The following is a 15,849-nucleotide window of genomic DNA, read 5'->3' on the forward strand; positions in this document are numbered from 1 at the left end:
CGCCCGTGCATTTCTGGTTGCAGCGGACTGGTATCGGACTCTGATGGGCACGAGCGCTGTCTAGTGTGTTTGGGCTTTGATCATGCTTGAACAGCGCTCGTGGGTGACTCATGTTCTCGCTGGGAACGTGATCATCGCGTCATATATAGGTCGAGATCTTCGGCTGGTGGCCAGGGTGACCTGAGGGTGTTGGTCTGGAAAAAGGCGCCAACTCTGTGTCCGTGACCCCAGCCCTCCTCTTTAATGACGGTGCCCGCTAGCGAACTGATGGTTCCACGAGTCTACCCTCGGGTGGCCCGTGTGTTTTCATTTGAAGCTACAGAGGATGATGCTTTGTCTGTAGCAGCATCACTAGGTGGGCTTGATTCTTCTGGAAATGACGACTCGTCACAGCTGCCACCCTCTGGTGTGCATAGCGGCCCGGTGTGGGGGCAAAGTCAAAACCGCACCCTGACAGAGGAGGCCAGGGAAGGACCAGCATTCCACGGGGGCCTGCTCTGTCAGGGGTCTGGCGACAGAGGGGGACAGGGGCGAAGCGGTCCGTTGACGGCACGCCGTGTCAACCGCCTCTGGGACAGAGGGGGACGAGGAGAGCTCGGCTTGTGGGCGGCGCTCTGTGTCGTCCGAGAACTCTGTATGCTCAGAGACGATAGAGTCAGCTCTTTCTGAATAAGGATTCTTCCCCAGCCCTCCACCGGGGAAAGGAGTGGCCCTGCTACCAACTCCTGGAAAGAACTGAGTCTCATCTCTGAGCAGCCCATCTCAAAAGTGCCGCTTAACCCGCGTTTCATGGGATGCAGTGAGGCGGCTGCCTGTCCTGTGGCACTATAGGATTTCGCCACAGATTAGTGTAGACGAAAAGAACTACAGGCTTTGGACGGGTGCATAGGATTGCGCCGGGAAGCACACTGAGGACACAGACACCATTGGGCCGGTCATTCCGCTTCGCTGCACCACCGGGGGGACGTCTGTGGTTCTTGACGCCGCTGGCACAGTTGGGAGCCTGCCTAGAGCTTCAGGGGAGTCCGCTCCACTTTGGTAGATGGCTATGCCCCTATCATGAGAGCGGAGGTTGCTACCCTACTGGCGAAGGGTGCGATTGAGACTGTCCATCCAGCCGAAATGAGGTCCGGGATTACAGCCCCTACCTCATTGTCCCGGAGAAGTCTGGTGGGTTACGGCCAATCCTGGACCTACGCATCTGAACCGCTCCCTTCACAGGCTGCCGTTCAAGATGCTCCTGGCCAAACGCATTTCTGGATGTGTGCGACCACAGGATTGGTTTGCAGCGATCGACCTGAAGGACGCCTACTTTTATGTCTCCGTTCTCCTTCGACTCAGACCATACCTACGGTTTGCTGTCAGGGCGCGCGCATATCAGTACCCTGTTCTCCCATTCGGACTAGTCCCTGTCTCCTTGCACTTTCACAAGGTTGTTGAGGCAGCCCTTGTTCCTCCATGGGAACACGGGGTTCGCATCCTGAACTATCTCAGTGACTGGCTGTCTTAGCTCACTCCTGAGACCAGGTTGGTGAATACAGGGACCCAGTGCTCCGGCACCTAGCTCGTCTGGGCCTTCGGGTCAACTGGAAAAGGAGTAAACTTTTCCCCCATGCAGAGGAGCTCTTTTCTCGGTATGGACTTGGTCGCCTTCTCCACTCAGCCATTGCTGATTTGCCTGAGACTATCAAGCGCAAGAGTGCGGTTCCACTGAAGTTTTTTCAGAGGCTCCTGGGGCATATGGCATCTGCAGCCGCGGTACGCCGCTCAGATTGCTTCATATGAGACCGCTTCACCTTTGGCTTCGCGACCGAGTCCCGAGGTGGGCATGGCAACACGGCACCCTCCGAGTACTAGTTACTCCGACCTGCCGACAGTACTCACCCCGTGGTCGAACCTCAGTTTTCTACGGGTCCGAGTGCCCCTGGAACGAGCTTCCCGGCATGTTGTTGTCTCAACAGATGCCTTCACGGGCTGGGGCACCATGCGCAATGGACATGCTGTCACACTCTCATGTTGAGCAGAAATGAGCCTGAAAAATTCAGTGAGAATTATCACAACAGGTGTTGAGCAGAAATGCTCCTGAAGTTCAGTGAATTTCTTCACACTTAGGTGTTGAGCAAGGTTGCTCCTGAAGCTCAGTGATTCTCACATGTAGTGTTGAGCAGTATGGCATGTCTATTGCCTCGAGTTGCTGGCAGTACGCCTTGCCCTGCACCGCTTCCGGGCGTTGCTCAGGGGTCAACACGTACTAGTCCGATCAGTTCGGGGACGCACAGATAGATCTGTTTGCCTCTCACGACTCGACCCATTGCGCCCAGTTTTATTCCCTGACCGAGGGCACGCTCGGCACGGATGCTCTGGCGCACAGCTGGCCGCAGGGCCGCAAGTATGCGTTTCCCCCAGTGAGCCTTCTTGCGCAGACCTTGCGCAAGGTCAGGGAGGACGAGGAGCAGGTCATTCTGGTTGCCCCTTACTGGCCCAACCGGACCTGGTTCCCCGAACTAGTACTCCTCGCGACAGCACCTCCCTGGCCGATCCCTCTGAGGAAGAACCTTCTTTCTCAGGGACGGGGCACCCTATGGCACCCTCGTCCCGATCTCTGGAACCTCCACGTGTGGCTCTTGGATGGGACGAGGCAGGTTTGAGTACCCTACCACCAGCGGTGGTGGCTACCATCACTTCCACTAGGGCGTCGTCCACGAGACACGTCTATGCGTTGAAGTGGAACCTCTTCGTCAGCTGGTGCTCTTCTCACCGAGAAGACCCCCGGAGATGCTCGATCAGTGTTGTGCTTTCCTTCCTTCAACAGGGGTTGGAGCAAAGGCTGTCTCCCTCCACCCTGAAGGTCTATGTTGCCGCCATTGCCGCACACCATGACCTCATCGAAGGTAAGTCGGTGGGGAAGCACGACCTGGTCATCAGGTTCCTGAGAGGAGCGAGGAGACTAAATCCGCCTTGCCCTCCTCTCGTTCCCTCTTGGGACCTCTCAGTGGTTCTAACTGCCCTGAAGAGTGCTCCATTTGAGCCCCTGCAATCAGTCGAGCTTAAATTCCTGTCTATGAAGACAGCGCTCCTGGTTGCACTGGCCTCCATCAAGAGGGTAGGGGACCTGCACGCATTCTCTGTTGACGAAGCGTGCCTGGAATTCGGGCCTGCTTACTCTCACCTGATCCTGAGACCCCGGCCTGGATATGTGCCCAAGGTTCCTACCACTCCCTTCCGGGACCAGGTGGTGAACCTGCAAGCGCTGCCCCTGGAGGAGGCAGACCCAGCCTTTGCACTGCTCTGTCCAGTACGCGCTCTCCGCGCCTATGTAGACAGAACGCAGTGTTTCAGGACCTCAGACCAGCTCTTTGTCTGTTATGGTGGGAAGCTGAAGGGAAAGGCTCTCTCCAAGCAAAGGTTGTCTCACTGGATAGTGGACGCCATTGCTTTGGCATACCAGCAGCAAGGTCTACCGTGCCCCCTTGGTGTGACGGCCCACTCCACCCGGAGTGTGGCATCCTCTTGGGCTCTAGCGCATAGCACCTCGCTAACAGACATCGGCAGAGCTGCAGGCTGGGCGACACCTAACACATTCGCCAGATTCTACAATCTCTGAGTGGAGCCAGTGTCCTCTAATGTACTCGCTTCAACCAGCTAGTACTGGACCCGCTCAGGTGTCTTCGCTTGCTCGCCATTCCACTCCACAGACTGGATACGTGCGATTTCTCCTCAGGTGAGCTTCTCCGAAAGCCCTGAGTTCCTCCAGCACTCCTGACGTCGGCGCCAGTGTCTATTGCCTGCACGTTGGCTAGGTGCCTCCCGTGTGCATGGTCCCTCCTCTGAGCGACCCCCACATGTGAATTTCCACTGTAAGCCTCTCTGAGCATGTCTCTTTCCCTTGGCAAGCCACCTTGCCACCCCTGGGGTTGAAATATTCCACCTGCGGCTGGACACCCCCAGTGTTCTCCATATGCATCCCTCCGGGTCATATGTGTATTCTCTAAGTCCCCCCCCCTCTGGGTTGGCAATAATTGCATATTTCCTCTAAGCTATGGGATGCTCCCCAGTGTACCTTGGTATTCCTGTGCTAAATAGGAGTCCTTCGTCCGTGCCATAATTCTAATCTACATCTTCTACCTTGACCCCCCATTCTCCCCCCACTTTTTTTCCTCATGTTGAAATCATCTGAAATTCATCCAAAATATTTATGGTTTTAATGTGATCAATTATCATGCAGTTTTATACATTTTAGTATCATTTGAAATGTCTCAGTGCGACTGGTACAAATGTCTCATTCCCAAAGAAGTAAACCAAAAGGTAATAAAGTTCTTAATAGTTTAGAAATATCTTGCGCACAGAAGGGTGTGTCTTACAGACAAATGGTCAGAAGGTGTTAACTCAATGCAAATTTCCACTGTTAAGCAAATGGTTCAATGTAAATCAACTTCTGCCCCAGTAAGTCTGGGACAGTGATTAAGGTGAATTTCCACTGTGAACTCATGTTTACATTTGAAATGAGTTCTGGCTATATAATGTAATGCAGCAAAAAGATCAGGGCCTTTTCTTTACCTCAGATCAGCCCGTGAGGCTGAGAGTTGCCGAAACTCTCAGCTTCATGTATTTCTTAAATGTCGGGTTAACATTTTTCTTCTATATTCAAGAGCATCTGAAGTTTTGTATTGATTATCTTTGAACTGATTATGAATTTGTTATGATACATTTACCTGACATAAATTGTTACATTTGATTATTCTAACTGACTTTGACAGAGTTAAAATGAATAGTCAAACATTTGCTCACATTTAATGATGCACGTGTAGCGTTGCGAGCTATTAGAGAGGTGTGTTTACCACACTCTTAAAAAGAAAGAGGCCAGCAATGATTATATAAGATCGACTACGCCACCCCGGACAACCGGGGAAATAATAGCCCTAAGGGCACACAGGTTCGTTTTGAATGAGTGGGTGAGAAGACATGGGTTGTATAAAAGTAGAAAAGTTTATTATGTTTGTCAATATTGACTAATGAATAGAGGGAATGCATGTGACGTCACCGTTGGCCGCAGTGACTGCAGTTACGCCCACAAGTGGCAAAAAGACTGAGCGGCAGCATTGGTTTTCAGTGTGAATGCTGCGGAAAAACACACAAAACGCGTCTAAAACGGGAAAGAGCTTTGAGACTGACTGTACAACTAGATTTGACAAGAAATATGAGGAATATTTTTACAGACTACCTAAAGCTACAGAACAGAGAAGCAAATAGATCGCTGCAATTCATAGAAACAACTGGACTCCAGGCAGCGAAAGGTGGATTTGCAGTTATCATTTTTGTGTCAATATGCTGAATTTAGTGGTAAAATCATTCTCTATATATTGTATTGTTATATATTGCAGTGACAACTCATCAATCAAATATTTACCACTGTATATTCTGTATAATTTGACATTTTTAAATAAACACTGACAAAAAATGATACAAGTTTTAAGTCTCTAGACGATATGATGATATATATAACATTGATAAGTGATCACCTGGATTTAGACCTGCCTATTTTGTATTTATATAAAGCATTCACAGGCAAATTTGCTGTATGTATTTCCCTGGTTTCGAAATCAGGCACATATAAATGTCAGGAAACACGATTCCTGGCTGCATGATAATATCAATGGTTCACTGGATCTTTAGTAAGTTGTAAGGAACACTATATTGAGTCCAATCTTTAGTTTAAACTGATAATCGTTTGTTTTACTTGCGTTTTCGCAGTTTCCCCTATTAAATCCAGTCACGCAGCAGCTCTTCTGCCACTCAGTCCGGCTGAGGGGGCGTGTTCCGGCGGGAAAGTGACGTTAATGCATTCCCTCTATAGCTAAAACCTCAAAGTGAAACTCCTGCATTGACCATATAATAATAATAATAATGCACACCAGCAATCTGCATCTACTCATACACACAGTAAATACACTCAATTTAAAGAAAGCAATTTAACCAACAGGAGAGGTATCTCGAGGTCCTGGCCAGCTGCCAAATTGGAAAATGACACACAACACAAGTGGCAGTTTCGCCTTCACCCTCCAGAAACCCCCAGCTCCTGTAACAAAGACACACACAAAAATGAGAAACACACAAAACAGGGAAATACAATCCAAGAATTTACCCCTTAGCACGGAAGTAAGACTCAAAATATAACAAAAGCAAGTGAACAATTTAGAATAAACCAAGTTCACTCGGGTTTGCAGTGCTCAGACATGAGACACAGAATAAACATAAATAACAAAAACAAAAAAAATCAAACATAAGACCATACGGTACTCAAACGATACACACAAGATGCTGATTTCAAAGTGTAAACCGATGGAATTCAATAGGTGGCGGCCAGAAGAAACGGCCAGCCAACCCGCAATGGTGTGCACAATCCTCAAATAGTAACGTAAACAAGAATCACAGTAGCTTAATGGTTGCTATCGTGATGAAGGTTGAGGCAAAACAGCGACGCAGTCGTAATTATACGTGATCACAATTCATTGTTGATGCTCAATTCCAACAAATAGCCCAAGAGACCCTCCGTTATGCAGGGGAGACCTGCAGAGCATAAAGAAACTGTATTTAGATTAAAGAAAAAAACACATTACCAATATACAAACTATAATCCTACATACCACGGGATGATCCTGCACACAAACCGCTTCGTAGTCGCACACCATATTGCAATACAGTGGCTCAGTCAGGACCATGTAAGTGACGTGCTATCAATGCCACTGAGGACAAAACAAATCATAAATAGCCAACCGTGGTCAAATGCGCATTGTTATAAGCCAAGGGCTATAAATACCTGTGAGGAGTGAGCAGCCAGCACACAGCAGATGGAAAGACCATCTTACAGTCTAAGCCTGACAATGAGAGAAATTCACATCACCCGCCTGCATAGTACGAGAAACACGAGTTCACTCCACACAAATCACATACCTGCAGCGACCACGGATGACGTCACAAGGGCGATACCAAGACGCATACCAAGTGGCCACTACACATCCCTTATATAACAAGAAAGGGGAGGGGGCTTAATAAATTAAGCACAGGTGAATGATATCCTCCTAAGAGGATTCAGTCACCCTGCTACACACGGATATCATTAAAACCTTTTTCATTTAAGGAGTCAGATGAAATAACGAGTTAATACATATGAGAAAATGTATTGAATTTAATCAAAAATACTTTGCCGCGAGAAAAAACAGTAACACGCGAGCCCTTCACCCGCTGGTCAGACGATTCTCATTGGGCTGATCCAGCGCGGGTTTACCACAACAGAAGTGACCCAGAGGATGCTTCTTTAACCACACATCATTCAAGTTTTGCATGAAAAAAACATCAGTGTTTGTCTACTTTGGAGGTCGTATCAGTGTTCTCCAGCTAGTGACTCATCCTCCAGCGCATTGCAGACAGTGCGATCTCTGCCGTTGTCAGAAGAAACGTGTATTACAAGCTTTCTTAGAAGAAGGTTAATGTTTATCCTTGAGAACAGGCCATGAAATACTAAAAGGAATCTGTCTCTGAATTTCATTCATTGCATTGAGAAATTGTACAATACTGGCTGATCAATTGCAGTCTTTGTGTGGCATCACAGAGGCTCAGAGGCCCCCTCCATGATTTAGATGTATTTCATACATAGAGCAGAACAAACCAATTGGATCCCTGCAAAAGAATGTTTGTGTGAATTAATTAAATATTTTCCATTCATTGGAACTAATAATGATCTTAATTAATAGAGAGAGAGAGAGAGAGAGAGAGAGAGAGAGAGAGTGAGAGAGAAAGAGAGAGAGAGAGAGAGAAGATTTTTTGAGAATTCACAAAGCTTTTATTTACAAAAATTCATCTTGTTACAATTACATAGCCTCCAAAATGAAAAAAAAAACAGCAAAAACAAACCTTAATATAAATCAATAAAGTGTGAAAATTAATTCATCTTCAAAAATAGCACATAAAGCATCATTACAGCTCCAAATATTTTCAAAGGAAAGCAAATCACCAATACATTTATAATAATAAAAATCAATTAAGATTCTAGATTGTACCAAGTTAAAAAACAATACAACAATGTTTTGTACTACATCCTGTTCAATTTTTTTTCTCCTGCTCAAATAGATGGCCATTTTTGCTTGTCCCACCACAAAATTAAGCAGTTGACACACAACCTTTTTCTTTAAGACATATTTACATCCTAAAATAAAAATCTCTTGTGAGAATACCTCATTGCATTTTTTAAAAACATCTTTTAGAACAGCAAACAATGGTTCGAGTCTATAGCAGTTTAAAAAAGCATAAAAAATAGTTTCTCTGTCATCACAAAAAGGACACTTATCAGTGCTTTCAGGATTTAAAACAGAAGTAAAAGCATTGACTGCAATAACACCATGAACAATTCTCCACTGTAGATCTCCTGTCTTTTTGGTCAATGGCGGTTTGTAAAAAAACTCTCCATTCTGTTTTTTTGTCTTCATTCAACTTGAAAAAACCACGCCAAGGTGTATCTATCCTATTATTTAACTTTACCTTGTTAAAAACAATTACACAATATTTATACAAAAGCTTTCTGTCACAGGAAAAAAAATCAACACTTAAAGAATCAGCTTGTTCAAAATAACAACCAGAGCACCCATCCAATTTAAGAGCAAACCTCAAACCTGGAAAACAATCTTCCGAGTCTGGATTACACAATTCGTTTTTATAATCCAATAACAAAAGTCTCTCTTGATCACTTAAAGCAGATTCCCATTTCTGAAGAAGTTGACCTATAACACGAGTAGAACTGATTCCAAGACGTCGAGATGTTGCTTCCTTGTTTTTAAAATCAAGTCTAGCTACTTCCAGCAAACGGCCAAGAGTCATTATTTTGTTGTCAATAAGTGCTTTGTTTAGTCCGGGAAGGAAAAAATTGTTCGTTAAGTCCAAACGCTTACTATGGATTAAAGGTTCTTCTAATAACCAGTAAAGAGATTTTGAGCCCTCCACTTTTTGAAAAGTAAAAAGATTCCACACTTTGAAAACATTCTTATAAAAAACAGGTAATGTAGGAAAACTTAATTTCAGTGGATCCATCAAAAAAATTGTCCCGCCCAAATTAAAATTACCCAACCTATTCAAAATCAATCTTGCTACAGCATTCCAATTAAAAACATCTGAGGCAGTTAAAAGTCTTTGCAAAAATTGTAATCTAAAAGCAGCTATTCTACTTTGTAGATGTATCAGTCCCTGACCACCTTCTTCTTTGGACTGAAATAAGACACTTTGCGGGACCCAATGCAGCTTATCCCAAAAAAAGTCCACAAGCAGTGCCTGTAGTTTTGTTAACAAAGTTAACGGGGGTTCTAGACAAGCAAACTTGTGCCACAGCGAAGAAGCCACCAAATTATTAGCAATTAAAACTCGCCCTCTAAATGACATTTTTGGAATCAGCCATTTCCATTTCCCAAGTCGACCTTTAACTTTCTCAATTATACCCTCCCAATTTTTTTGTGTAACTACTTCATCTCCAATAAAAACTCCTAAATATTTAAAACCAATTTTTCCCCACCCTGACCCATAGGAAGTTTTGGTTTATTATGTTTCCAATCCCCTATTAATAAAGCTTCACTTTTTCCCCAGTTTATATTAGCAGAAGATATTTTTTTAAAAGCTTTCAACAAATTTAACAAAGCCTGAATATCACTTTGTCCATTGATACACATAGTCACATCATCTGCATATGCCGACAGGATGAATTTATTCCTACATTCTGGCAAAATTACACTTTGAAGTTTACACCTTATTTGATTTAACAAAGGCTCAATTGCTAAAGAATATAACATAATAGATAACATAGAGAGAGAGAGAGAGAGAGAGAGAGAGAGAGAGAGAGAGAGAGAGAGAGAGAGAGAGAGAGAGAGAGAGAGAGAGAGAGAGAGAGAGAGAGAGAGAGAGAGAGAGAGAGAGAGAGAGAGAGAGGTTGATTTCATCATTCATTGAACTTAGCGATACTGATAAAAGGCCTTTCTTGGAGATGATGATAGTACAGCTGCACTAGCTGGAAAATATGTGTTAGCCATTCACAATGTCAGAGACAGTTAACTCTCTAGGGAGACCAGCTTTATTTATTCATTTTTTTTAAGATGGATTGTATTTTTTTTTTTTACAATGCTACATATGGCATTATCTATACTTATAAGTTTGTTTTATTATTTATATATAATATGTTAATGCTTTGGTAACATTGTGATACACAGTCATGCTAATAAAGCTCATTTGAAATCTAAAATTGAGAGAGAGAGAGAGAGAGAGAGAGAGAGAGAGAGAGAGAGAGAGAGAGAGAGAGAGAGAGAGAGAGAGAGAGAGAGAGAGAGAGAGAGAGAGCAAAGGGGGGAGATCAGGAGTGAATAGAATATATGTTTGCTGTCAAAACACTCCTTTTTAATGAGGAGCCCGAAACCCTCTACTATTTTAAAATTCTCACCAGGATGCAAGGCAAAGTTTAGGGCAAAATATTTTTACACGTCCATTTAAATAATTCCATTACACATTCACCTTCTTTCCGTGGTGTTTTTCTTTTTTAAGTGCATTAAGTTGTTGTGCAAATTAGCTTTTTGGATTTTAACTTTTGGTTTTAATTAGTTATTTATGTTTAAAACAGTGGTTCTCAAACTATGATATGCAGAAAATACTAAAACTATTTTAAAGTTATTTAATATTTGAACATTTAAGTTGTCCTTCAATTTTTCTATTTCCAAGTTTTATTTACTGTTTTAATATTGTGTGTCTAATAATCAAAGTCTAATACTTAACCTACATGTAGTGCAATAAACAATTAACTGCATACACCTGTGTTCAAGCTAATGTTGTCTTAACAACATAAAAGCAGCACAGAAACCGCTTCTGAAGTGGTAGTATATAAAAATAGGAACTTTCTACATTTTGATGCAGCACAGTGGTGCCATTATTTATTTAAAATGAGAGTTTCAGCAAGACATGTATCATACCAAGATTGTTTGTCCCTCTTGTTGATTCTGGTGCACAGCTTGCAATAAGTTTTTTTCTATTATATATTAATTGATTTCCATTAAGTGAGTAATCCAGAGGACTCATCCTTGTTTAGCAGACCTTGTTGCATTAGTGATTGTTAGAATTTCTTTTACAATTGATGTAATAAATACATAAATAAATAAAGCTACACAATTCTCTTTTCTAAAGTGGAATGTATTTATTTAGCCTAATGTTTTAATGGTAAATAGATTTAGATAGGCTATACTTTTAAGAGCATACATATGAGCTCAGTGTGTTGTGATGTTGAGGTTTCTTCTGAATCTTTAGAGATAAATGTGAGACCACCAGTTTCTCTAGCTAAGGAGAAAAATCTGAGCAGTGTGTGATGTTGAGATCTCTTCGAGTTTTAGAGTTTTTGTCTTCCTCTGTAAGATAATAACTAAAAACAACATCCCATACAAAAATGTAATTTTTGTCCATATATGTACTTATATTTTAAATAGCATGACATATATCTATACATGTATTTGACTTATCTGAGAACACAATATATGCCTGCAACATATATGTGTCCGTGTTTTGTGCAGGTATAAGATGACGAGGAAGGCTGAAGGTTCAAATCCAAAGTGTTTATTTAACAAGTACTCAGAGCTATAGCAGGTAGGTAACACAACAGCATAACATAGACAAGAACCAACCAAGACTAACTGAACAGAAATAGACTAAATACAGATACAAATTAACAATAACAAGGTGAGGACAGGTGACACAGATGATGAGGACGATGAACAGGTGGGTGATTGAGGGAGTGAGTTCAGGTGTGGAGACAAGGAGGATTCTGGGTAGTGTAGTGCAGACGAAGACAGAGCGGTGCAGACGAGGACTGTGACAAAATGAACATTTATATGTCCAAACATGTGAAGAAAATATTTCAGTTCATCCATATATGATACCATATATCTGCATATATTACAGTATAGTGTTGGTTTCTCGCATATATGGACAACTTTAAGTATAAATATGTCACATACATATTTGTTTCCAACATATTTAATAAATGTATGTGAAGATACATGAATGTGATACTGATGCATTTTTAAAGCTGTGGCATATGGTTATGGTGTACATATAGGCCTATGCATATACATATATGCGTCTTACATATATTTAACATTTATGTGCATATACGGGAAAATATATGGCACTTACATGAAAACGGCCATTTTTGCTATATTTTGAAATATATGTTTCATATATGTCTATGTGTTTTATATATATGAATTTTGCATAATCTCATATCCACCTTATTCCTGACGACCTTACTGCGTTCCCTTTCGAGAGGTCTCTCCTATTGCGTAAGTAGCTTACGCTATGGGAAAACTCCTTTTCTCTAGAATACTGAAGTCTTTATGTAAAACGCATTGCAGCTGCACAGCTGACAGCAATGAACGAAGGAAGCTCGGTCATTGGCTGTGCTGCGGCAACTTGCTCGAACCAATGACGGGGCGACTCTGAATGCACGACCAATGAGCGCGCTTCGCGCCCGCGCGCGTCAGAGCCCGCCAAGATGGGCGTGGCCAAGAGCTATTTATTGGGCGCCCCGTCATGAGAGCTCTTTAGATTTAATCTCCTTCAGCGAACACCTTCTTCGCTGGATCCTCCGGATTATTGAAGCCTTCGCCGCCGTCGAAAAGCATACCAGCGGGATTGCTACGAGGACGTCGGCACCTTCAGCCGCCTTCGAACGCCATCCTACTGAGCCATCCGGCGTGCCACACACGCAAGTATCTTTACATCTGTTCGCCCCGCGACACTTGTAGAAGAGCAAATTTTCTGAGGCGTTGTTTCAAATGCCTTCCTGCGCGTCGTGCAGAGACCTTCTCCCGGACGGGGATCGTCACATCATCTGCGCTCGCTGCCTGGGCCGGGACCACGCAGAAGCTGCTTTGACCAAGGGCGGATGCCCGGAATGTGATGACCTGGGTCTCTCCGCACTGCGGGCTCGCCTCGCCGCTTTCGCCGTGAGCGAGCCCATCGCCGCCACCCCTCTGTTTGAGCCGCGCACTAAGAAAAAGCGCCGCTCACAGAGGCTTCCTGAACCGGAGCTCAGTGACGTCACGCCGAGCCAGTCTCCGTGTGCTTCACCGCCGTTCTTGCCTTCCCCACCACCGGTTCAGTTCACCCAGCCGGACCTACACCCCTCTAGCAGAGCGGTGGGCCTTGTGACTTTCGGTGCGTCCGAGGACGATGGGGGAATAGATGACAGCTTGTCCATCGACGCTGCATCGGACGACTGGCCGGGCTCCACTCTCGACCCCGCCCCGTCGACGCTCTTAAAGCCTTCTTTTTCTTCTTCGCTCTCCTCTGTGGACGGCGCGAAGGAAAGGGGCTACGAGGGAACACCGCCCCTCGAGGAGGCCGTGGCCAATCATCTCTGCCCGCCCTCCACCACCGGATGGAAAGCCAAAGCTTCCCACCCCTCGAAGCCCTGCCGCACTACTTCTGCTCTCGCCGGTCGCGCCTACGCCGCCGCCGGCCAAGCTGCATCAGCGCTTCACTCAATGGCGGTACTTCAAGTGTTCCAAGCCAAACTTCTCCGCTCTATGGACGAGTCTGGCCCCGAACCCGAAGCCTTCAGGGACCTACGCAGCGCAACTGATATAGCTCTGCGAGCCACGAAGGCCACCGCCCAGTCTATTGGCCGTGCCATGGCTAATTTGACTGTTCTCGAGCGCCATCTGTGGTTTACTCTGACGGAGATGAAGGACGTGGATAAGGCCCCATTTCTCGACGCGCCTATCTCCACCAGCGGGCTGTTTGGACCGGCGGTTAAGGGTTTCGCCGAACGCTTCACTGAGGCCCAGAACGCTTCACAAGCTATGCGCCATTTCCTGCCCAAGCGCTCCAGCTCATCGCAGAGCAGACAGAGAACGCTACAGCCGCAGCAGGCTAGAACAGCTCCCACCGCCTCTCAGCCCGCGTCACAGGCTGACACTCGACGCCGCTCGCGCTCTCACAACCGCAAGCCGCCGTCTGAGCGACGGGGTCCTCGGCCCAAGATTGTGCTGAACCCTGAGCCTCGAAAGCCGTCCTAGCCACAGGAATGAGAAGAGAGAGTGCGTGTCTCGCAAAAGCCGGACCACTCTCTCTGCAAAAGCTCAAACATTACCCAGTCCCCTTACAGGCGGCTGGATATGTCCATAAGCAGATAATGGGCCAGTCAAAGAGCTCGCTCACCTGCAAACAAACGCCGTTTTTACGGCGACGCACAGAAAACACAAAAATAGTATTTTTCTGCCTGTGTCACTAAGGGTTCACATGTCCACAAAGTGTGCATTCCCAGATACTGTCAAAACAGTGCCAAATTCATTCCCAGCTCAGGCTGCGCGCCCCATGAATGTAGATCACGTGCCTACGGTCATGTACGCACCACTACACACAAGCACTGTTCACACAGTTATAAATTCACCCCCAGTAAAAGCGGGAAACATTATAAAAGTGACGAGTGTGCCTACCACTGTTTATGCACCCCCACTCATAAACACTGTCCTTACAGTGTCAAACACAACCCCAGCTCAGGCTGCGAGTTTTACAGACACAGCGCGCGCTGTTGTAATCACACACGCGCCCATTCACTCAGCTGCTCAGCGCGCGCCCGCGCTTCTGAGAGCTACGAGCTCAGGCGATTCGCTGGCCGGGTCCCTACGTCACAGCGGCCCGCCCCTAGCCTGTATTCAGCCCATATCTGTACACGCAGCGGCATGGGAAAACATTCCAGATATGCCGAAATGGGTATTGGATATAGTAAAGCACGGATACTCGCTCCAGTTCGCTCGCAGACCACCACGTTTTACGACTGTGGTCGAGACGAAAGTGAGAAAGGAGTGTTCACATGTTCTACGCACCGAGGTGCGCAAACTAATAGAAAAGGGCGCCGTGGAAACTGTTCCCCCCTCTATGAGCGAGGAAGGTTTTTACAGCCGCTATTTTCTCGTCCCGAAAAAGGATGGCGGTCTCCGCCCCATCCTAGATCTCAGACACCTGAACAAAGCACTAATGATTCGCTCGTTCAGAATGTTAACAACCAAGCATATCCTCGCGCAAGTACGCCCAGGAGATTGGTTTCTCTCAGTGGATCTGAAAGATGCTTACTTTCACATTCCAATAGCGCCTCATCACAGGCCGTTTCTGAGATTCGCTTTCGAGGGACAGTCTTACCAGTACACAGTACTTCCGTTCGGCCTGTCCCTGGCTCCCCGTAATTCACGAAATGTATGGATGCAGCACTTTCCCCCCTGAGAAGGGGAGTGCGAATACTGAATTATCTCGACGATTGGCTGGTCCTAGCACAATCAGAGAGTCAGTTAATAACACACAGATCTTGGATTATCAGCCATTTAGAATGCCTGGGTCTAAGTATCAATTTTGCAAAAAGCATACTATCTCCCAGCCAGAGGATTTCTTTCCTGGGAATAGTTCTAGACTCGATGCAAATGACAGCGCGTCTCTCATCAGAGCGCGCGCTCACCATCCGGCGCCTTGCAACATCATTCAGGGCGGGCGCGCGCGCCCCCGTCAAGCGGTTTCAGAGGATGCTCGGTCTCATGGCCTCAGCATCGGCCGTACTCCAGCTAGGATTGTTGCATATGCGCCCTCTCCAACGCTGGCTCAAGAGCCGCGTCCCTACTCACGCGTGGCGTTCAGGCCACCTTTTAATCAGAGCGAACCACGGCTGTATAAAAGCCCTGACGCACTGGAAAGCCGCCGACTGGTACCAGTCAGGCGTGAGTCTGGGTGTGAACACAAGGAGAAAGATGATAACGACAGATGCCTCCAAAATAGGTTTGGGGG

At 45.7% G+C, this 15,849-nt stretch overlaps 1 protein-coding gene and 1 long non-coding RNA gene across 2 annotated transcripts in view; one reads left to right on the forward strand and one right to left on the reverse strand.

Moving 5' to 3' along the window:
- mc5ra (melanocortin 5a receptor) overlaps nt 1-15,849 on the forward strand; it is a 46,035-nt gene that overhangs the window by 9,181 nt on the left and 21,005 nt on the right. The window lies entirely within an intron of this gene.
- Nucleotides 6,034-6,949, reverse strand: LOC143702609 (uncharacterized). Its single transcript, XR_013190468.1, has 3 exons — nt 6,818-6,949; nt 6,645-6,731; nt 6,034-6,567 (listed from the first exon to the last, which is right to left on the reverse strand). It is a non-coding gene; the product is annotated as an uncharacterized LOC143702609 (long non-coding RNA).

This window comes from Siphateles boraxobius, unplaced genomic scaffold (assembly GCF_051911475.1).
Source record: "Siphateles boraxobius isolate OS27281-9 unplaced genomic scaffold, OSU_SipBor_1 35, whole genome shotgun sequence".
NCBI lineage: Eukaryota > Metazoa > Chordata > Actinopteri > Cypriniformes > Leuciscidae > Siphateles > Siphateles boraxobius.